Raw genomic sequence first — 23,233 nt, forward strand, 5'->3', positions numbered from 1 at the left:
TTCTTGGTAATTCACTGTGAAACTCAGAAAATACTGTGTTTTCAAAGAGGACTGGCCTGTACTTTCTATTGGCTAAAGGAACATTCTTTGAAACAGGAGAGAACATGAACATTTCTAGCAATTATAACAGAAGTTAGAGCTTTCTCCTCTCTCTCCTTGTGGTGATTGCGTTCATTGTGTGAGATAGTCACCGGTTACAATGCCATAAGGCAGAAGCAGAGAAAGCGGTAACTGGACATATCTTGTTTCCGTGAAGGCTAAAGCATACACTACTGGAAGTACAGATGTAGCTCTTTGAACTGAAGATACTAGGTGCTATCTAGTTTCTCATGAATGCCTTTCAAAGCGTTCCTGTTTCCCTTACTTGGTGACTCACAAAAACTGTGTTCCGAAAGAGGCCAGCAACAGTTCTCAACCAGACAGAAGCAATGTACGCTGAACATTCCAACCAACATACACATATTCTCAAACGATTTCAACAGATGGAATTATGAGCTTGCTGTGCCCTTGTTGTTCTGTTCCACTGTGTGCTTCAGTGAGCTTTCGAGTTTATACAATGGACTAAAGAGCAAACACTGGTTTCAAGAAGGCCAGAGTCTTTTGGATAGTGTGCTTCAGCTGACACACGAAAGGAAATATATGTGACTTCACGGTTACAGTTGTTTCCTACTTTGTTTCTTGGTAATTCACTGTGAAACTCAGAAAATACTGTGTTTTCAAAGAGGACTGGCCTGTACTTTCTATTGGCTAAAGGAACATTCTTTGAAACAGGAGAGAACATGAACATTTCTAGCAATTATAACAGAAGTTAGAGCTTTCTCCTCTCTCTCCTTGTGGTGATTGCGTTCATTGTGTGAGATAGTCACCGGTTACAATGCCATAAGGCAGAAGCAGAGAAAGCGGTAACTGGACATATCTTGTTTCCGTGAAGGCTAAAGCATACACTACTGGAAGTACAGATGTAGCTCTTTGAACTGAAGATACTAGGTGCTATCTTGTTTCTCTAGAATGCCTTTCAAAGAGTTCCTGTTTCCCTTACTTGGTGACTCACAAAAACTGTGTTCCGAAAGAGGCCAGCAACAGTTCTCAACCAGACAGAAGCAATGTACGTTGAACATTCCAACCAACATACACATATTCTCAAACGATTTCAGCAGATGGAATTATGAGCTTGCTGTGCCCTTGTTGTTCTGTTCCACTGTGTGCTTCAGTGAGCTTTCGAGTTTAAACAATGGACTAAAGAGCAAACACTGGTTTCAAGAAGGCCAGAGTCTTTTGGGTAGTGTGCTTCAGCTGACACATGAAAGGAAATATATGTGACTTCACGGTTACAGTTGTTTCCTACTTTGTTTCTTGGTAATTCACTGTGAAACTCAGAAAATACAGTGTTTTCAAAGAGGACTGGTCTATATATTCTATTGGATAAAGGATCATCCTTTGAAACAGGAGAGAACATGAACATTTCTAGCAATTATAACAGAAGTTAGAGCTTTTTCCTCTCTCTCCTTGTGGTGATTGCGTTCATTGTGTGAGATAGTCACCGGTTACAATGCCATAAGGCAGAAGCAGAAAAAGCGGTAACTGTACATCTCTTGTTTCCGTGAAGGCTAAAGTATACACTACTGGAAGTACAGATGTAGCTCTTTGAACTGAAGATACTAGGTGCTATCTTGTTTCTCTAGAATGCCTTTCAAAGAGTTCCTGTTTCCCTTACTTGGTGACTCACAAAAACTGTGTTCCGAAAGAGGCCAGCAACAGTTCTCAACCAGACAGAAGCAATGTACGTTGAACATTCCAACCAACATACACATATTCTCAAACGATTTCAGCAGATGGAATTATGAGCTTGCTGTGCCCTTGTTGTTCTGTTCCATTGTGTGCTTCAGTGAGCTTTCGAGTTTGAACAGTGGACTAAAGAGCAAACACTGGTTCCAAGAAGGCCAGAGTCTTTTGGGTAGTGTGCTTCAGCTGACACACGAAAGGAAATATATGTGACTTCACGGTTACAGTTGTTTCCTACTTTGTTTCTTGGTAATTCACTGTGAAACTCAGAAAATACTGTGTTTTCAAAGAGGACTGGCCTGTACTTTCTATTGGCTAAAGGAACATTCTTTGAAACAGGAGAGAACATGAACATTTCTAGCAATTATAACAGAAGTTAGAGCTTTTTCCTCTCTCTCCTTGTGGTGATTGCGTTCATTGTGTGAGATAGTCACCGGTTACAATGCCATAAGGCAGAAGCAGAGAAAGCGGTAACTGGACATATCTTGTTTCCGTGAAGGCTAAAGCATACACTACTGGAAGTACAGATGTAGCTCTTTGAACTGAAGATACTAGGTGCTATCTTATTTCTCTAGAATGCCTTTCAAAGAGTTCCTGTTTCCCTTACTTGGTGACTCACAAAAACTGTGTTCCGAAAGAGGCCAGCAACAGTTCTCAACCAGACAGAAGCAATGTACGTTGAACATTCCAACCAACATACACATATTCTCAAACGATTTCAGCAGATGGAATTATGAGCTTGCTGTGCCCTTGTTGTTCTGTTCCATTGTGTGCTTCAGTGAGCTTTCGAGTTTAAACAGTGGACTAAAGAGCAAACACTGGTTCCAAGAAGGCCAGAGTCTTTTGGGTAGTGTGCTTCAGCTGACACACGAAAGGAAATATATGTGACTTCACGGTTACAGTTGTTTCCTACTTTGTTTCTTGGTAATTCACTGTGAAACTCAGAAAATACTGTGTTTTCAAAGAGGACTGGCCTGTACTTTCTATTGGCTAAAGGAACATTCTTTGAAACAGGAGAGAACATGAACATTTCTAGCAATTATAACAGAAGTTAGAGCTTTCTCCTCTCTCTCCTTGTGGTGATTGCGTTCATTGTGTGAGATAGTCACCGGTTACAATGCCATAAGGCAGAAGCAGAGAAAGCGGTAACTGGACATATCTTGTTTCCGTGAAGGCTAAAGTATACACTACTGGAAGTACAGATGTAGCTCTTTGAACTGAAGATACTAGGTGCTATCTAGTTTCTCATGAATGCCTTTCAAAGCGTTCCTGTTTCCCTTACTTGGTGACTCACAAAAACTGTGTTCCGAAAGAGGCCAGCAACAGTTCTCAACCAGACAGAAGCAATGTACGCTGAACATTCCAACCAACATACACATATTCTCAAACGATTTCAACAGATGGAATTATGAGCTTGCTGTGCCCTTGTTGTTCTGTTCCACTGTGTGCTTCAGTGAGCTTTCGAGTTTATACAATGGACTAAAGAGCAAACACTGGTTTCAAGAAGGCCAGAGTCTTTTGGGTAGTGTGCTTCAGCTGACACACGAAAGGAAATATATGTGACTTCACGGTTACAGTTGTTTCCTACTTTGTTTCTTGGTAATTCACTGTGAAACTCAGAAAATACAGTGTTTTCAAAGAGGACTGGTCTATATATTCTATTGGATAAAGGATCATCCTTTGAAACAGGAGAGAACATGAACATTTCTAGCAATTATAACAGAAGTTAGAGCTTTTTCCTCTCTCTCCTTGTGGTGATTGCGTTCATTGTGTGAGATAGTCACCGGTTACAATGCCATAAGGCAGAAGCAGAAAAAGCGGTAACTGGACATATCTTGTTTCCGTGAAGGCTAAAGTATACACTACTGGAAGTACAGATGTAGCTCTTTGAACTGAAGATACTAGGTGCTATCTTATTTCTCTAGAATGCCTTTCAAAGAGTTCCTGTTTCCCTTACTTGGTGACTCACAAAAACTGTGTTCCGAAAGAGGCCAGCAACAGTTCTCAACCAGACAGAAGCAATGTACGTTGAACATTCCAACCAACATACACATATTCTCAAACGATTTCAGCAGATGGAATTATGAGCTTGCTGTGCCCTTGTTGTTCTGTTCCATTGTGTGCTTCAGTGAGCTTTCGAGTTTAAACAGTGGACTAAAGAGCAAACACTGGTTCCAAGAAGGCCAGAGTCTTTTGGGTAGTGTGCTTCAGCTGACACACGAAAGGAAATATATGTGACTTCACGGTTACAGTTGTTTCCTACTTTGTTTCTTGGTAATTCACTGTGAAACTCAGAAAATACTGTGTTTTCAAAGAGGACTGGCCTGTACTTTCTATTGGCTAAAGGAACATTCTTTGAAACAGGAGAGAACATGAACATTTCTAGCAATTATAACAGAAGTTAGAGCTTTCTCCTCTCTCTCCTTGTGGTGATTGCGTTCATTGTGTGAGATAGTCACCGGTTACAATGCCATAAGGCAGAAGCAGAGAAAGCGGTAACTGGACATATCTTGTTTCCGTGAAGGCTAAAGTATACACTACTGGAAGTACAGATGTAGCTCTTTGAACTGAAGATACTAGGTGCTATCTAGTTTCTCATGAATGCCTTTCAAAGCGTTCCTGTTTCCCTTACTTGGTGACTCACAAAAACTGTGTTCCGAAAGAGGCCAGCAACAGTTCTCAACCAGACAGAAGCAATGGACGCTGAACATTCCAACCAACATACACATATTCTCAAACGATTTCAACAGATGGAATTATGAGCTTGCTGTGCCCTTGTTGTTCTGTTCCACTGTGTGCTTCAGTGAGCTTTCGAGTTTATACAATGGACTAAAGAGCAAACACTGGTTTCAAGAAGGCCAGAGTCTTTTGGGTAGTGTGCTTCAGCTGACACACGAAAGGAAATATATGTGACTTCACGGTTACAGTTGTTTCCTACTTTGTTTCTTGGTAATTCACTGTGAAACTCAGAAAATACAGTGTTTTCAAAGAGGACTGGTCTATATATTCTATTGGATAAAGGATCATCCTTTGAAACAGGAGAGAACATGAACATTTCTAGCAATTATAACAGAAGTTAGAGCTTTTTCCTCTCTCTCCTTGTGGTGATTGCGTTCATTGTGTGAGATAGTCACCGGTTACAATGCCATAAGGCAGAAGCAGAAAAAGCGGTAACTGGACATATCTTGTTTCCGTGAAGGCTAAAGCATACACTACTGGAAGTACAGATGTAGCTCTTTGAACTGAAGATACTAGGTGCTATCTTATTTCTCTAGAATGCCTTTCAAAGAGTTCCTGTTTCCCTTACTTGGTGACTCACAAAAACTGTGTTCCGAAAGAGGCCAGCAACAGTTCTCAACCAGACAGAAGCAATGTACGTTGAACATTCCAACCAACATACACATATTCTCAAACGATTTCAGCAGATGGAATTATGAGCTTGCTGTGCCCTTGTTGTTCTGTTCCATTGTGTGCTTCAGTGAGCTTTCGAGTTTAAACAGTGGACTAAAGAGCAAACACTGGTTCCAAGAAGGCCAGAGTCTTTTGGGTAGTGTGCTTCAGCTGACACACGAAAGGAAATATATGTGACTTCACGGTTACAGTTGTTTCCTACTTTGTTTCTTGGTAATTCACTGTGAAACTCAGAAAATACTGTGTTTTCAAAGAGGACTGGCCTGTACTTTATATTGGCTAAAGGAACATTCTTTGAAACAGGAGAGAACATGAACATTTCTAGCAATTATAACAGAAGTTAGAGCTTTCTCCTCTGTCTCCTTGTGGTGATTGTGTTCATTGTGTGAGATAGTCACCGGTTACAATGCCATAAGGCAGAAGCAGAGAAAGCGGTAACTGGACATATCTTGTTTCCGTGAAGGCTAAAGCATACACTACTGGAAGTACAGATGTAGCTCTTTGAACTGAAGATACTAGGTGCTATCTAGTTTCTCATGAATGCCTTTCAAAGCGTTCCTGTTTCCCTTACTTGGTGACTCACAAAAACTGTGTTCCGAAAGAGGCCAGCAACAGTTCTCAACCAGACAGAAGCAATGTACGCTGAACACTCCAACCAACATACACATATTCTCAAACGATTTCAACAGATGGAATTATGAGCTTGCTGTGCCCTTGTTGTTCTGTTCCACTGTGTGCTTCAGTGAGCTTTCGAGTTTATACAATGGACTAAAGAGCAAACACTGGTTTCAAGAAGGCCAGAGTCTTTTGGATAGTGTGCTTCAGCTGACACACGAAAGGAAATATATGTGACTTCACGGTTACAGTTGTTTCCTACTTTGTTTCTTGGTAATTCACTGTGAAACTCAGAAAATACTGTGTTTTCAAAGAGGACTGGCCTGTACTTTCTATTGGCTAAAGGAACATTCTTTGAAACAGGAGAGAACATGAACATTTCTAGCAATTATAACAGAAGTTAGAGCTTTCTCCTCTCTCTCCTTGTGGTGATTGCGTTCATTGTGTGAGATAGTCACCGGTTACAATGCCATAAGGCAGAAGCAGAGAAAGCGGTAACTGGACATATCTTGTTTCCGTGAAGGCTAAAGCATACACTACTGGAAGTACAGATGTAGCTCTTTGAACTGAAGATACTAGGTGCTATCTTGTTTCTCTAGAATGCCTTTCAAAGAGTTCCTGTTTCCCTTACTTGGTGACTCACAAAAACTGTGTTCCGAAAGAGGCCAGCAACAGTTCTCAACCAGACAGAAGCAATGTACGTTGAACATTCCAACCAACATACACATATTCTCAAACGATTTCAGCAGATGGAATTATGAGCTTGCTGTGCCCTTGTTGTTCTGTTCCACTGTGTGCTTCAGTGAGCTTTCGAGTTTAAACAATGGACTAAAGAGCAAACACTGGTTTCAAGAAGGCCAGAGTCTTTTGGGTAGTGTGCTTCAGCTGACACACGAAAGGAAATATATGTGACTTCACGGTTACAGTTGTTTCCTACTTTGTTTCTTGGTAATTCACTGTGAAACTCAGAAAATACAGTGTTTTCAAAGAGGACTGGTCTATATATTCTATTGGATAAAGGATCATCCTTTGAAACAGGAGAGAACATGAACATTTCTAGCAATTATAACAGAAGTTAGAGCTTTTTCCTCTCTCTCCTTGTGGTGATTGCGTTCATTGTGTGAGATAGTCACCGGTTACAATGCCATAAGGCAGAAGCAGAAAAAGCGGTAACTGTACATATCTTGTTTCCGTGAAGGCTAAAGTATACACTACTGGAAGTACAGATGTAGCTCTTTGAACTGAAGATACTAGGTGCTATCTTGTTTCTCTAGAATGCCTTTCAAAGAGTTCCTGTTTCCCTTACTTGGTGACTCACAAAAACTGTGTTCCGAAAGAGGCCAGCAACAGTTCTCAACCAGACAGAAGCAATGTACGTTGAACATTCCAACCAACATACACATATTCTCAAACGATTTCAGCAGATGGAATTATGAGCTTGCTGTGCCCTTGTTGTTCTGTTCCATTGTGTGCTTCAGTGAGCTTTCGAGTTTGAACAGTGGACTAAAGAGCAAACACTGGTTCCAAGAAGGCCAGAGTCTTTTGGGTAGTGTGCTTCAGCTGACACACGAAAGGAAATATATGTGACTTCACGGTTACAGTTGTTTCCTACTTTGTTTCTTGGTAATTCACTGTGAAACTCAGAAAATACTGTGTTTTCAAAGAGGACTGGCCTGTACTTTCTATTTGCTAAAGGAACATTCTTTGAAACAGGAGAGAACATGAACATTTCTAGCAATTATAACAGAAGTTAGAGCTTTTTCCTCTCTCTCCTTGTGGTGATTGCGTTCATTGTGTGAGATAGTCACCGGTTACAATGCCATAAGGCAGAAGCAGAGAAAGCGGTAACTGGACATATCTTGTTTCCGTGAAGGCTAAAGCATACACTACTGGAAGTACAGATGTAGCTCTTTGAACTGAAGATACTAGGTGCTATCTTATTTCTCTAGAATGCCTTTCAAAGAGTTCCTGTTTCCCTTACTTGGTGACTCACAAAAACTGTGTTCCGAAAGAGGCCAGCAACAGTTCTCAACCAGACAGAAGCAATGTACGTTGAACATTCCAACCAACATACACATATTCTCAAACGATTTCAGCAGATGGAATTATGAGCTTGCTGTGCCCTTGTTGTTCTGTTCCACTGTGTGCTTCAGTGAGCTTTCGAGTTTATTCAATGGACTAAAGAGCAAACACTGGTTTCAAGAAGGCCAGAGTCTTTTGGGTAGTGTGCTTCAGCTGACACATGAAAGGAAATATATGTGACTTCACGGTTACAGTTGTTTCCTACTTTGTTTCTTGGTAATTCACTGTGAAACTCAGAAAATACAGTGTTTTCAAAGAGGACTGGCCTGTACTTTCTATTGGCTAAAGGAACATTCTTTGAAACAGGAGAGAACATGAACATTTCTAGCAATTATAACAGAAGTTAGAGCTTTTTCCTCTCTCTCCTTGTGGTGATTGCGTTCATTGTGTGAGATAGTCACCGGTTACAATGCCATAAGGCAGAAGCAGAGAAAGCGGTAACTGGACATATCTTGTTTCCGTGAAGGCTAAAGCATACACTACTGGAAGTACAGATGTAGCTCTTTGAACTGAAGATACTAGGTGCTATCTTGTTTCTCTAGAATGCCTTTCAAAGAGTTCCTGTTTCCCTTACTTGGTGACTCACAAAAACTGTGTTCCGAAAGAGGCCAGCAACAGTTCTCAACCAGACAGAAGCAATGTACGTTGAACATTCCAACCAACATACACATATTCTCAAACGATTTCAGCAGATGGAATTATGAGCTTGCTGTGCCCTTGTTGTTCTGTTCCACTGTGTGCTTCAGTGAGCTTTCGAGTTTAAACAATGGACTAAAGAGCAAACACTGGTTTCAAGAAGGCCAGAGTCTTTTGGGTAGTGTGCTTCAGCTGACACACGAAAGGAAATATATGTGACTTCACGGTTACAGTTGTTTCCTACTTTGTTTCTTGGTAATTCACTGTGAAACTCAGAAAATACTGTGTTTTCAAAGAGGACTGGCCTGTACTTTCTATTGGCTAAAGGATCATACTTTGAAACAGGAGAGAACATGAACATTTCTAGCAATTATAACAGAAGTTAGAGCTTTCTCCTCTCTCTCCTTGTGGTGATTGCGTTCATTATGTGAGATAGTGACCGGTTACAATGCCATAAGGCAGACGCAGAGAAAGCGGTAACTGGACATATCTTGTTTCCGTGAAGGCTAAAGCATACACTACTGGAAGTACAGATGTAGCTCTTTGAACTGAAGATACTAGGTGCTATCTAGTTTCTCATGAATGCCTTTCAAAGATTTCCTGTTTCCCTTATTGGTGACTCACAAAAACTGTGTTCCCAAAGAGGCGAACAACAGTTCTCAACCAGACAGAAGCAATGTACGTTGAACATTCCAACCAACATACACATATTCTCAAATGATTTCAACAGATGGAACTATGAGCTTGCTGTGCCCTTGTTTTTCTGTTCCACTGTGTGCTTCAGTGAGCTTTCGAGTTTATACAATGGACTAAAGATCAAACACTGGTTTCAAGAAGGCCAGAGTCTTTTGGATAGTGTGCTTCAGCTGACACACGAAAGGAAATATATGTGACTTCACGGTTACAGTTGTTTCCTACTTTGTTTCTTGGTAATTCACTGTTAAACGCAGAAAATACTGTGTTTTCAAAGAGGACTGGCCTGTACTATCTATTGGCTAAAGGAACATTCTTTGAAACAGGAGAGAACATGAACATTTCTAGCAATTATAACAGAAGTTAGAGCTTTTTCCTCTCTCTCCTTGTGGTGATTGCGTTCATTGTGTGAGATAGTCACCGGTTACAATGCCATAAGGCAGAAGCAGAGAAAGCGGTAACTGGACATATCTTGTTTCCGTGAAGGCTAAAGCATACACTACTGGAAGTACAGATGTAGCTCTTTGAACTGAAGATACTAGGTGCTCTCTTGTTTCTCTAGAATGCCTTTCAAAGAGTTCCTGTTTCCCTTACTTGGTGACTCACAAAAACTGTGTTCCCAAAGAGGCGAACAACAGTTCTCAACCAGACAGAAGCAATGTACGTTGAACATTCCAACCAACATACACATATTCTGAAATGATTTCAACAGATGGAACTATGAGCTTGCTGTGCCCTTGTTGTTCTGTTCCACTGTGTGCTTCAGTGAGCTTTCGAGTTTAAACAATGGACTAAAGAGCAAACACTGCTTTCAAGAAGGCCAGCGTCTTTTGGGTAGTGTGCTTCAGCTGACACACGAAAGGAAATATATGTGACTTCACGGTTACAGTTGTTTCCTACTTTGTTTCTTGGTAATTCACTGTGAAACTCAGAAAATACAGTGTTTTCAAAGAGGACTGGTCTATATATTCTATTGGATAAAGGATCATCCTTTGAAACAGGAGAGAACATGAACATTTCTAGCAATTATAACAGAAGTTAGAGCTTTTTCCTCTCTCTCCTTGTGGTGATTGCGTTCATTGTGTGAGATAGTCACCGGTTACAATGCCATAAGGCAGAAGCAGAGAAAGCGGTAACTGGACATATCTTGTTTCCGTGAAGGCTAAAGCATACACTACTGGAAGTACAGATGTAGCTCTTTGAACTGAAGATACTAGGTGCTATCTTATTTCTCTAGAATGCCTTTCAAAGAGTTCCTGTTTCCCTTACTTGGTGACTCACAAAAACTGTGTTCCGAAAGAGGCCAGCAACAGTTCTCAACCAGACAGAAGCAATGTACGTTGAACATTCCAACCAACATACACATATTCTCAAACGATTTCAGCAGATGGAATTATGAGCTTGCTGTGCCCTTGTTGTTCTGTTCCACTGTGTGCTTCAGTGAGCTTTCGAGTTTATTCAATGGACTAAAGAGCAAACACTGGTTTCAAGAAGGCCAGAGTCTTTTGGGTAGTGTGCTTCAGCTGACACATGAAAGGAAATATATGTGACTTCACGGTTACAGTTGTTTCCTACTTTGTTTCTTGGTAATTCACTGTGAAACTCAGAAAATACAGTGTTTTCAAAGAGGACTGGCCTGTACTTTCTATTGGCTAAAGGAACATTCTTTGAAACAGGAGAGAACATGAACATTTCTAGCAATTATAACAGAAGTTAGAGCTTTTTCCTCTCTCTCCTTGTGGTGATTGCGTTCATTGTGTGAGATAGTCACCGGTTACAATGCCATAAGGCAGAAGCAGAGAAAGCGGTAACTGGACATATCTTGTTTCCGTGAAGGCTAAAGCATACACTACTGGAAGTACAGATGTAGCTCTTTGAACTGAAGATACTAGGTGCTATCTTGTTTCTCTAGAATGCCTTTCAAAGAGTTCCTGTTTCCCTTACTTGGTGACTCACAAAAACTGTGTTCCGAAAGAGGCCAGCAACAGTTCTCAACCAGACAGAAGCAATGTACGTTGAACATTCCAACCAACATACACATATTCTCAAACGATTTCAGCAGATGGAATTATGAGCTTGCTGTGCCCTTGTTGTTCTGTTCCACTGTGTGCTTCAGTGAGCTTTCGAGTTTAAACAATGGACTAAAGAGCAAACACTGGTTTCAAGAAGGCCAGAGTCTTTTGGGTAGTGTGCTTCAGCTGACACACGAAAGGAAATATATGTGACTTCACGGTTACAGTTGTTTCCTACTTTGTTTCTTGGTAATTCACTGTGAAACTCAGAAAATACTGTGTTTTCAAAGAGGACTGGCCTGTACTTTCTATTGGCTAAAGGATCATACTTTGAAACAGGAGAGAACATGAACATTTCTAGCAATTATAACAGAAGTTAGAGCTTTCTCCTCTCTCTCCTTGTGGTGATTGCGTTCATTATGTGAGATAGTGACCGGTTACAATGCCATAAGGCAGACGCAGAGAAAGCGGTAACTGGACATATCTTGTTTCCGTGAAGGCTAAAGCATACACTACTGGAAGTACAGATGTAGCTCTTTGAACTGAAGATACTAGGTGCTATCTAGTTTCTCATGAATGCCTTTCAAAGATTTCCTGTTTCCCTTATTGGTGACTCACAAAAACTGTGTTCCCAAAGAGGCGAACAACAGTTCTCAACCAGACAGAAGCAATGTACGTTGAACATTCCAACCAACATACACATATTCTCAAATGATTTCAACAGATGGAACTATGAGCTTGCTGTGCCCTTGTTTTTCTGTTCCACTGTGTGCTTCAGTGAGCTTTCGAGTTTATACAATGGACTAAAGATCAAACACTGGTTTCAAGAAGGCCAGAGTCTTTTGGATAGTGTGCTTCAGCTGACACACGAAAGGAAATATATGTGACTTCACGGTTACAGTTGTTTCCTACTTTGTTTCTTGGTAATTCACTGTTAAACGCAGAAAATACTGTGTTTTCAAAGAGGACTGGCCTGTACTATCTATTGGCTAAAGGAACATTCTTTGAAACAGGAGAGAACATGAACATTTCTAGCAATTATAACAGAAGTTAGAGCTTTTTCCTCTCTCTCCTTGTGGTGATTGCGTTCATTGTGTGAGATAGTCACCGGTTACAATGCCATAAGGCAGAAGCAGAGAAAGCGGTAACTGGACATATCTTGTTTCCGTGAAGGCTAAAGCATACACTACTGGAAGTACAGATGTAGCTCTTTGAACTGAAGATACTAGGTGCTATCTTGTTTCTCTAGAATGCCTTTCAAAGAGTTCCTGTTTCCCTTACTTGGTGACTCACAAAAACTGTGTTCCCAAAGAGGCGAACAACAGTTCTCAACCAGACAGAAGCAATGTACGTTGAACATTCCAACCAACATACACATATTCTGAAATGATTTCAACAGATGGAACTATGAGCTTGCTGTGCCCTTGTTGTTCTGTTCCACTGTGTGCTTCAGTGAGCTTTCGAGTTTAAACAATGGACTAAAGAGCAAACACTGCTTTCAAGAAGGCCAGCGTCTTTTGGGTAGTGTGCTTCAGCTGACACACGAAAGGAAATATATGTGACTTCACGGTTACAGTTGTTTCCTACTTTGTTTCTTGGTAATTCACTGTGAAACTCAGAAAATACAGTGTTTTCAAAGAGGACTGGTCTATATATTCTATTGGATAAAGGATCATCCTTTGAAACAGGAGAGAACATGAACATTTCTAGCAATTATAACAGAAGTTAGAGCTTTTTCCTCTCTCTCCTTGTGGTGATTGCGTTCATTGTGTGAGATAGTCACCGGTTACAATGCCATAAGGCAGAAGCAGAGAAAGCGGTAACTGGACATATCTTGTTTCCGTGAAGGCTAAAGCATACACTACTGGAAGTACAGATGTAGCTCTTTGAACTGAAGATACTAGGTGCTATCTTGTTTCTCTAGAATGCCTTTCAAAGAGTTCCTGTTTCCCTTACTTGGTGACTCACAAAAACTGTGTTCCGAAAGAGGCCAGCAACAGTTCTCAACCAGACAGAAGCAATGTACGTTGAACATTCCAACCAACATACACATATTCTCAAACGATTTCAGCAGATGGAATTATGAGCTTGCTGTGCCTTTGTTGTTCTGTTCCACTGTGTGCTTCAGTGAGCTTTCGAGTTTATTCAATGGACTAAAGAGCAAACACTGGTTTCAAGAAGGCCAGAGTCTTTTGGGTAGTGTGCTTCAGCTGACACACGAAAGGAAATATATGTGACTTCACGGTTACAGTTGTTTCCTACTTTGTTTCTTGGTAATTCACTGTGAAACTCAGAAAATACAGTGTTTTCAAAGAGGACTGGCCTGTACTTTCTATTGGCTAAAGGAACATTCTTTGAAACAGGAGAGAACATGAACATTTCTAGCAATTATAACAGAAGTTAGAGCTTTTTCCTCTCTCTCCTTGTGGTGATTGCGTTCATTGTGTGAGATAGTCACCGGTTACAATGCCATAAGGCAGAAGCAGAGAAAGCGGTAACTGGACATATCTTGTTTCCGTGAAGGCTAAAGCATACACTACTGGAAGTACAGATGTAGCTCTTTGAACTGAAGATACTAGGTGCTATCTTGTTTCTCTAGAATGCCTTTCAAAGAGTTCCTGTTTCCCTTACTTGGTGACTCACAAAAACTGTGTTCCGAAAGAGGCCAGCAACAGTTCTCAACCAGACAGAAGCAATGTACGTTGAACATTCCAACCAACATACACATATTCTCAAACGATTTCAGCAGATGGAATTATGAGCTTGCTGTGCCCTTGTTGTTCTGTTCCACTGTGTGCTTCAGTGAGCTTTCGAGTTTAAACAATGGACTAAAGAGCAAACACTGGTTTCAAGAAGGCCAGAGTCTTTTGGGTAGTGTGCTTCAGCTGACACACGAAAGGAAATATATGTGACTTCACGGTTACAGTTGTTTCCTACTTTGTTTCTTGGTAATTCACTGTGAAACTCAGAAAATACTGTGTTTTCAAAGAGGACTGGCCTGTACTTTCTATTGGCTAAAGGATCATACTTTGAAACAGGAGAGAACATGAACATTTCTAGCAATTATAACAGAAGTTAGAGCTTTCTCCTCTCTCTCATTGTGGTGATTGCGTTCATTATGTGAGATAGTGACCGGTTACAATGCCATAAGGCAGAAGCAGAGAAAGCGGTAACTGGACATATCTTGTTTCCGTGAAGGCTAAAGCATACACTACTGGAAGTACAGATGTAGCTCTTTGAACTGAAGATACTAGGTGCTATCTAGTTTCTCATGAATGCCTTTCAAAGATTTCCTGTTTCCCTTATTGGTGACTCACAAAAACTGTGTTCCCAAAGAGGCGAACAACAGTTCTCAACCAGACAGAAGCAATGTACGTTGAACATTCCAACCAACATACACATATTCTCAAATGATTTCAACAGATGGAACTATGAGCTTGCTGTGCCCTTGTTGTTCTGTTCCACTGTGTGCTTCAGTGAGCTTTCGAGTTTAAACAATGGACTAAAGAGCAAACACTGCTTTCAAGAAGGCCAGCGTCTTTTGGGTAGTGTGCTTCAGCTGACACACGAAAGGAAATATATGTGACTTCACGGTTACAGTTGTTTCCTACTTTGTTTCTTGGTAATTCACTGTGAAACTCAGAAAATACTGTGTTTTCAAAGAGGACTGGCCTGTACTTTCTATTGGCTAAAGGAACATTCTTTGAAACAGGAGAGAACATGAACATTTCTAGCAATTATAACAGAAGTTAGAGCTTTTTCCTCTCTCTCCTTGTGGTGATTGCGTTCATTGTGTGAGATAGTCACCGGTTACAATGCCATAAGGCAGAAGCAGAGAAAGCGGTAACTGGACATATCTTGTTTCCGTGAAGGCTAAAGCATACACTACTGGAAGTACAGATGTAGCTCTTTGAACTGAAGATACTAGGTGCTATCTTATTTCTCTAGAATGCCTTTCAAAGAGTTCCTGTTTCCCTTACTTGGTGACTCACAAAAACTGTGTTCCGAAAGAGGCCAGCAACAGTTCTCAACCAGACAGAAGCAATGTACGTTGAACATTCCAACCAACATACACATATTCTCAAACGATTTCAGCAGATGGAATTATGAGCTTGCTGTGCCCTTGTTGTTCTGTTCCATTGTGTGCTTCAGTGAGCTTTCGAGTTTATTCAATGGACTAAAGAGCAAACACTGGTTCCAAGAAGGCCAGAGTCTTTTGGGTAGTGTGCTTCAGCTGACACACGAAAGGAAATATATGTGACTTCACGGTTACAGTTGTTTCCTACTTTGTTTCTTGGTAATTCACTGTGAAACTCAGAAAATACTGTGTTTTCAAAGAGGACTGGCCTGTACTTTCTATTGGCTAAAGGAACATTCTTTGAAACAGGAGAGAACATGAACATTTCTAGCAATTATAACAGAAGTTAGAGCTTTTTCCTCTCTCTCCTTGTGGTGATTGCGTTCATTGTGTGAGATAGTCACCGGTTACAATGCCATAAGGCAGAAGCACAGAAAGCAGTAACTGGACATATCTTGTTTCCGTGAAGGCTAAAGCATACACTACTGGAAGTACAGATGTAGCTCTTTGAACTGAAGATACTAGGTGCTATCTTATTTCTCTAGAATGCCTTTCAAAGAGTTCCTGTTTCCCTTACTTGGTGACTCACAAAAACTGTGTTCCGAAAGAGGCCAGCAACAGTTCTCAACCAGACAGAAGCAATGTACGTTGAACATTCCAACCAACATACACATATTCTCAAACGATTTCAGCAGATGGAATTATGAGCTTGCTGTGCCCTTGTTGTTCTGTTCCATTGTGTGCTTCAGTGAGCTTTCGAGTATGAACAGTGGACTAAAGAGCAAACACTGGTTCCAAGAAGGCCAGAGTCTTTTGGGTAGTGTGCTTCAGCTGACACACGAAAGGAAATATATGTGACTTCACGGTTACAGTTGTTTCCTACTTTGTTTCTTGGTAATTCACTGTGAAACTCAGAAAATACTGTGTTTTCAAAGAGGACTGGCCTGTACTTTCTATTGGCTAAAGGAACATTCTTTGAAACAGGAGAGAACATGAACATTTCTAGCAATTATAACAGAAGTTAGAGCTTTCTCCTCTGTCTCCTTGTGGTGATTGTGTTCATTGTGTGAGATAGTCACCGGTTACAATGCCATAAGGCAGAAGCAGAGAAAGCGGTAACTGGACATATCTTGTTTCCGTGAAGGCTAAAGCAAACACTACTGGAAGTACAGATGTAGCTCTTTGAACTGAAGATACTAGGTGCTATCTAGTTTCTCATGAATGCCTTTCAAAGCGTTCCTGTTTCCCTTACTTGGTGACTCACAAAAACTGTGTTCCGAAAGAGGCCAGCAACAGTTCTCAACCAGACAGAAGCAATGTACGCTGAACATTCCAACCAACATACACATATTCTCAAACGATTTCAACAGATGGAATTATGAGCTTGCTGTGCCCTTGTTGTTCTGTTCCACTGTGTGCTTCAGTGAGCTTTCGAGTTTATACAATGGACTAAAGAGCAAACACTGGTTTCAAGAAGGCCAGAGTCTTTTGGATAGTGTGCTTCAGCTGACACACGAAAGGAAATATATGTGACTTCACGGTTACAGTTGTTTCCTACTTTGTTTCTTGGTAATTCACTGTGAAACTCAGAAAATACTGTGTTTTCAAAGAGGACTGGCCTGTACTTTCTATTGGCTAAAGGAACATTCTTTGAAACAGGAGAGAACATGAACATTTCTAGCAATTATAACAGAAGTTAGAGCTTTTTCCTCTCTCTCCTTGTGGTGATTGCGTTCATTGTGTGAGATAGTCACCGGTTACAATGCCATAAGGCAGAAGCAGAGAAAGCGGTAACTGGACATATCTTGTTTCCGTGAAGGCTAAAGCATACACTACTGGAAGTACAGATGTAGCTCTTTGAACTGAAGATACTAGGTGCTATCTTGTTTCTCTAGAATGCCTTTCAAAGAGTTCCTGTTTCCCTTACTTGGTGACTCACAAAAACTGTGTTCCGAAAGAGGCCAGCAACAGTTCTCAACCAGACAGAAGCAATGTACGTTGAACATTCCAACCAACATACACATATTCTCAAACGATTTCAACAGATGGAATTATGAGCTTGCTGTGCCCTTGTTGTTCTGTTCCACTGTGTGCTTCAGTGAGCTTTCGAGTTTATTCAATGGACTAAAGAGCAAACACTGGTTTCAAGAAGGCCAGAGTCTTTTGGGTAGTGTGCTTCAGCTGACACACGAAAGGAAATATATGTGACTTCACGGTTACAGTTGTTTCCTACTTTGTTTCTTGGTAATTCACTGTGAAACTCAGAAAATACAGTGTTTTCAAAGAGGACTGGTCTATATATTCTATTGGATAAAGGATCATCCTTTGAAACAGGAGAGAACATGAACATTTCTAGCAATTATAACAGAAGTTAGAGCTTTTTCCTCTCTCTCCTTGTGGTGATTGCGTTCATTGTGTGAGATAGTCACCGGTTACAATGCCATAAGGCAGAAGCAGAAAAAGCGGTAACTGTACATATCTTGTTTCCGTGAAGGCTAAAGTATACACTACTGGAAGTACAGATGTAGCTCTTTGAACTGAAGATACTAGGTGCTATCTTGTTTCTCTAGAATGCCTTTCAAAGAGTTCCTGTTTCCCTTACTTGGTGACTCACAAAAACTGTGTTCCGAAAGAGGCCAGCAACAGTTCTCAACCAGACAGAAGCAATGTACGTTGAACATTCCAACCAACATACACATATTCTCAAACGATTTCAGCAGATGGAATTATGAGCTTGCTGTGCCCTTGTTGTTCTGTTCCACTGTGTGCTTCAGTGAGCTTTCGAGTTTATACAATGGACTAAAGAGCAAACACTGGTTTCAAGAAGGCCAGAGTCTTTTGGGTAGTGTGCTTCAGCTGACACACGAAAGGAAATATATGTGACTTCACGGTTACAGTTGTTTCCTACTTTGTTTCTTGGTAATTCACTGTGAAACTCAGAAAATACAGTGTTTTCAAAGAGGACTGGTCTATATATTCTATTGGATAAAGGATCATCCTTTGAAACAGGAGAGAACATAAACATTTCTAGCAATTATAACAGAAGTTAGAGCTTTTTCCTCTCTCTCCTTGTGGTGATTGCGTTCATTGTGTGAGATAGTCACCGGTTACAATGCCATAAGGCAGAAGCAGAAAAAGCGGTAACTGTACATATCTTGTTTCCGTGAAGGCTAAAGTATACACTACTGGAAGTACAGATGTAGCTCTTTGAACTGAAGATACTAGGTGCTATCTTGTTTCTCTAGAATGCCTTTCAAAGAGTTCCTGTTTCCCTTACTTGGTGACTCACAAAAACTGTGTTCCGAAAGAGGCCAGCAACAGTTCTCAACCAGACAGAAGCAATGTACGTTGAACATTCCAACCAACATACACATATTCTCAAACGATTTCAGCAGATGGAATTATGAGCTTGCTGTGCCCTTGTTGTTCTGTTCCATTGTGTGCTTCAGTGAGCTTTCGAGTTTAAACAGTGGACTAAAGAGCAAACACTGGTTCTAAGAAGGCCAGAGTCTTTTGGGTAGTGTGCTTCAGCTGACACACGAAAGGAAATATATGTGACTTCACGGTTACAGTTGTTTCCTACTTTGTTTCTTGGTAATTCACTGTGAAACTCAGAAAATACTGTGTTTTCAAAGAGGACTGGCCTGTACTTTCTATTGGCTAAAGGAACATTCTTTGAAACAGGAGAGAACATGAACATTTCTAGCAATTATAACAGAAGTTAGAGCTTTTTCCTCTCTCTCCTTGTGGTGATTGCGTTCATTGTGTGAGATAGTCACCGGTTACAATGCCATAAGGCAGAAGCAGAGGAAGCGGTAACTGGACATATCTTGTTTCCGTGAAGGCTAAAGCATACACTACTGGAAGTACAGATGTAGCTCTTTGAACTGAAGATACTAGGTGCTATCTTATTTCTCTAGAATGCCTTTCAAAGAGTTCCTGTTTCCCTTACTTGGTGACTCACAAAAACTGTGTTCCGAAAGAGGCCAGCAACAGTTCTCAACCAGACAGAAGCAATGTACGTTGAACATTCCAACCAACATACACATATTCTCAAACGATTTCAGCAGATGGAATTATGAGCTTGCTGTGCCCTTGTTGTTCTGTTCCATTGTGTGCTTCAGTGAGCTTTCGAGTTTAAACAGTGGACTAAAGAGCAAACACTGGTTTCAAGAAGGCCAGAGTCTTTTGGATAGTGTGCTTCAGCTGACACACGAAAGGAAATATATGTGACTTCACGGTTACAGTTGTTTCCTACTTTGTTTCTTGGTAATTCACTGTGAAACTCAGAAAATACTGTGTTTTCAAAGAGGACTGGCCTGTACTTTCTATTGGCTAAAGGAACATTCTTTGAAACAGGAGAGAACATGAACATTTCTAGCAATTATAACAGAAGTTAGAGCTTTTTCCTCTCTCTCCTTGTGGTGATTGCGTTCATTGTGTGAGATAGTCACCGGTTACAATGCCATAAGGCAGAAGCAGAGAAAGCGGTAACTGGACATATCTTGTTTCCGTGAAGGCTAAAGCATACACTACTGGAAGTACAGATGTAGCTCTTTGAACTGAAGATACTAGGTGCTATCTTGTTTCTCTAGAATGCCTTTCAAAGAGTTCCTGTTTCCCTTACTTGGTGACTCACAAAAACTGTGTTCCGAAAGAGGCCAGCAACAGTTCTCAACCAGACAGAAGCAATGTACGTTGAACATTCCAACCAACATACACATATTCTCAAACGATTTCAACAGATGGAATTATGAGCTTGCTGTGCCCTTGTTGTTCTGTTCCACTGTGTGCTTCAGTGAGCTTTCGAGTTTATTCAATGGACTAAAGAGCAAACACTGGTTTCAAGAAGGCCAGAGTCTTTTGGGTAGTGTGCTTCAGCTGACACACGAAAGGAAATATATGTGACTTCACGGTTACAGTTGTTTCCTACTTTGTTTCTTGGTAATTCACTGTGAAACTCAGAAAATACAGTGTTTTCAAAGAGGACTGGTCTATATATTCTATTGGATAAAGGATCATCCTTTGAAACAGGAGAGAACATGAACATTTCTAGCAATTATAACAGAAGTTAGAGCTTTTTCCTCTCTCTCCTTGTGGTGATTGCGTTCATTGTGTGAGATAGTCACCGGTTACAATGCCATAAGGCAGAAGCAGAAAAAGCGGTAACTGTACATATCTTGTTTCCGTGAAGGCTAAAGTATACACTACTGGAAGTACAGATGTAGCTCTTTGAACTGAAGATACTAGGTGCTATCTTGTTTCTCTAGAATGCCTTTCAAAGAGTTCCTGTTTCCCTTACTTGGTGACTCACAAAAACTGTGTTCCGAAAGAGGCCAGCAACAGTTCTCAACCAGACAGAAGCAATGTACGTTGAACATTCCAACCAACATACACATATTCTCAAACGATTTCAGCAGATGGAATTATGAGCTTGCTGTGCCCTTGTTGTTCTGTTCCATTGTGTGCTTCAGTGAGCTTTCGAGTTTAAACAGTGGACTAAACAGCAAACACTGGTTCCAAGAAGGCCAGAGTCTTTTGGGTAGTGTGCTTCAGCTGACACACGAAAGGAAATATATGTGACTTCACGGTTACAGTTGTTTCCTACTTTGTTTCTTGGTAATTCACTGTGAAACTCAGAAAATACTGTGTTTTCAAAGAGGACTGGCCTGTACTTTCTATTGGCTAAAGGAACATTCTTTGAAACAGGAGAGAACATGAACATTTATAGCAATTATAACAGAAGTTAGAGCTTTCTCCTCTCTCTCCTTGTGGTGATTGCGTTCATTGTGTGAGATAGTCACCGGTTACAATGCCATAAGGCAGAAGCAGAGAAAGCGGTAACTGGACATATCTTGTTTCCGTGAAGGCTAAAGCATACACTACTGGAAGTACAGATGTAGCTCTTTGAACTGAAGATACTAGGTGCTATCTAGTTTCTCATGAATGCCTTTCAAAGCGTTCCTGTTTCCCTTACTTGGTGACTCACAAAAACTGTGTTCCGAAAGAGGCCAGCAACAGTTCTCAACCAGACAGAAGCAATGTACGCTGAACATTCCAACCAACATACACATATTCTCAAACGATTTCAACAGATGGAATTATGAGCTTGCTGTGCCCTTGTTGTTCTGTTCCACTGTGTGCTTCAGTGAGCTTTCGAGTTTATACAATGGACTAAAGAGCAAACACTGGTTTCAAGAAGGCCAGAGTCTTTTGGATAGTGTGCTTCAGCTGACACACGAAAGGAAATATATGTGACTTCACGGTTACAGTTGTTTCCTACTTTGTTTCTTGGTAATTCACTGTGAAACTCAGAAAATACTGTGTTTTCAAAGAGGACTGGCCTGTACTTTCTATTGGCTAAAGGAACATTCTTTGAAACAGGAGAGAACATGAACATTTCTAGCAATTATAACAGAAGTTAGAGCTTTTTCCTCTCTCTCCTTGTGGTGATTGCGTTCATTGTGTGAGATAGTCACCGGTTACAATGCCATAAGGCAGAAGCAGAGAAAGCGGTAACTGGACATATCTTGTTTCCGTGAAGGCTAAAGCATACACTACTGGAAGTACAGATGTAGCTCTTTGAACTGAAGATACTAGGTGCTATCTTGTTTCTCTAGAATGCCTTTCAAAGAGTTCCTGTTTCCCTTACTTGGTGACTCACAAAAACTGTGTTCCGAAAGAGGCCAGCAACAGTTCTCAACCAGACAGAAGCAATGTACGTTGAACATTCCAACCAACATACACATATTCTCAAACGATTTCAACAGATGGAATTATGAGCTTGCTGTGCCCTTGTTGTTCTGTTCCACTGTGTGCTTCAGTGAGCTTTCGAGTTTATTCAATGGACTAAAGAGCAAACACTGGTTTCAAGAAGGCCAGAGTCTTTTGGGTAGTGTGCTTCAGCTGACACACGAAAGGAAATATATGTGACTTCACGGTTACAGTTGTTTCCTACTTTGTTTCTTGGTAATTCACTGTGAAACTCAGAAAATACAGTGTTTTCAAAGAGGACTGGTCTATATATTCTATTGGATAAAGGATCATCCTTTGAAACAGGAGAGAACATGAACATTTCTAGCAATTATAACAGAAGTTAGAGCTTTTTCCTCTCTCTCCTTGTGGTGATTGCGTTCATTGTGTGAGATAGTCACCGGTTACAATGCCATAAGGCAGAAGCAGAAAAAGCGGTAACTGTACATATCTTGTTTCCGTGAAGGCTAAAGTATACACTACTGGAAGTACAGATGTAGCTCTTTGAACTGAAGATACTAGGTGCTATCTTGTTTCTCTAGAATGCCTTTCAAAGAGTTCCTGTTTCCCTTACTTGGTGACTCACAAAAACTGTGTTCCGAAAGAGGCCAGCAACAGTTCTCAACCAGACAGAAGCAATGTACGTTGAACATTCCAACCAACATACACATATTCTCAAACGATTTCAGCAGATGGAATTATGAGCTTGCTGTGCCCTTGTTGTTCTGTTCCACTGTGTGCTTCAGTGAGCTTTCGAGTTTAAACAATGGACTAAAGAGCAAACACTGGTTTCAAGAAGGCCAGAGTCTTTTGGGTAGTGTGCTTCAGCTGACACACGAAAGGAAATATATGTGACTTCACGGTTACAGTTGTTTCCTACTTTGTTTCTTGGTAATTCACTGTGAAACTCAGAAAATACAGTGTTTTCAAAGAGGACTGGTCTATATATTCTATTGGATAAAGGATCATCCTTTGAAACAGGAGAGAACATAAACATTTCTAGCAATTATAACAGAAGTTAGAGCTTTTTCCTCTCTCTCCTTGTGGTGATTGCGTTCATTGTGTGAGATAGTCACCGGTTACAATGCCATAAGGCAGAAGCAGAAAAAGCGGTAACTGTACATATCTTGTTTCCGTGAAGGCTAAAGTATACACTACTGGAAGTACAGAT

This window comes from Furipterus horrens, unplaced genomic scaffold (genome assembly GCF_987537825.1).
Source record: "Furipterus horrens unplaced genomic scaffold, mFurHor1.1.pri manual_scaffold_3, whole genome shotgun sequence".
In the NCBI taxonomy this organism is placed as follows: Eukaryota; Metazoa; Chordata; class Mammalia; order Chiroptera; family Furipteridae; genus Furipterus; species Furipterus horrens.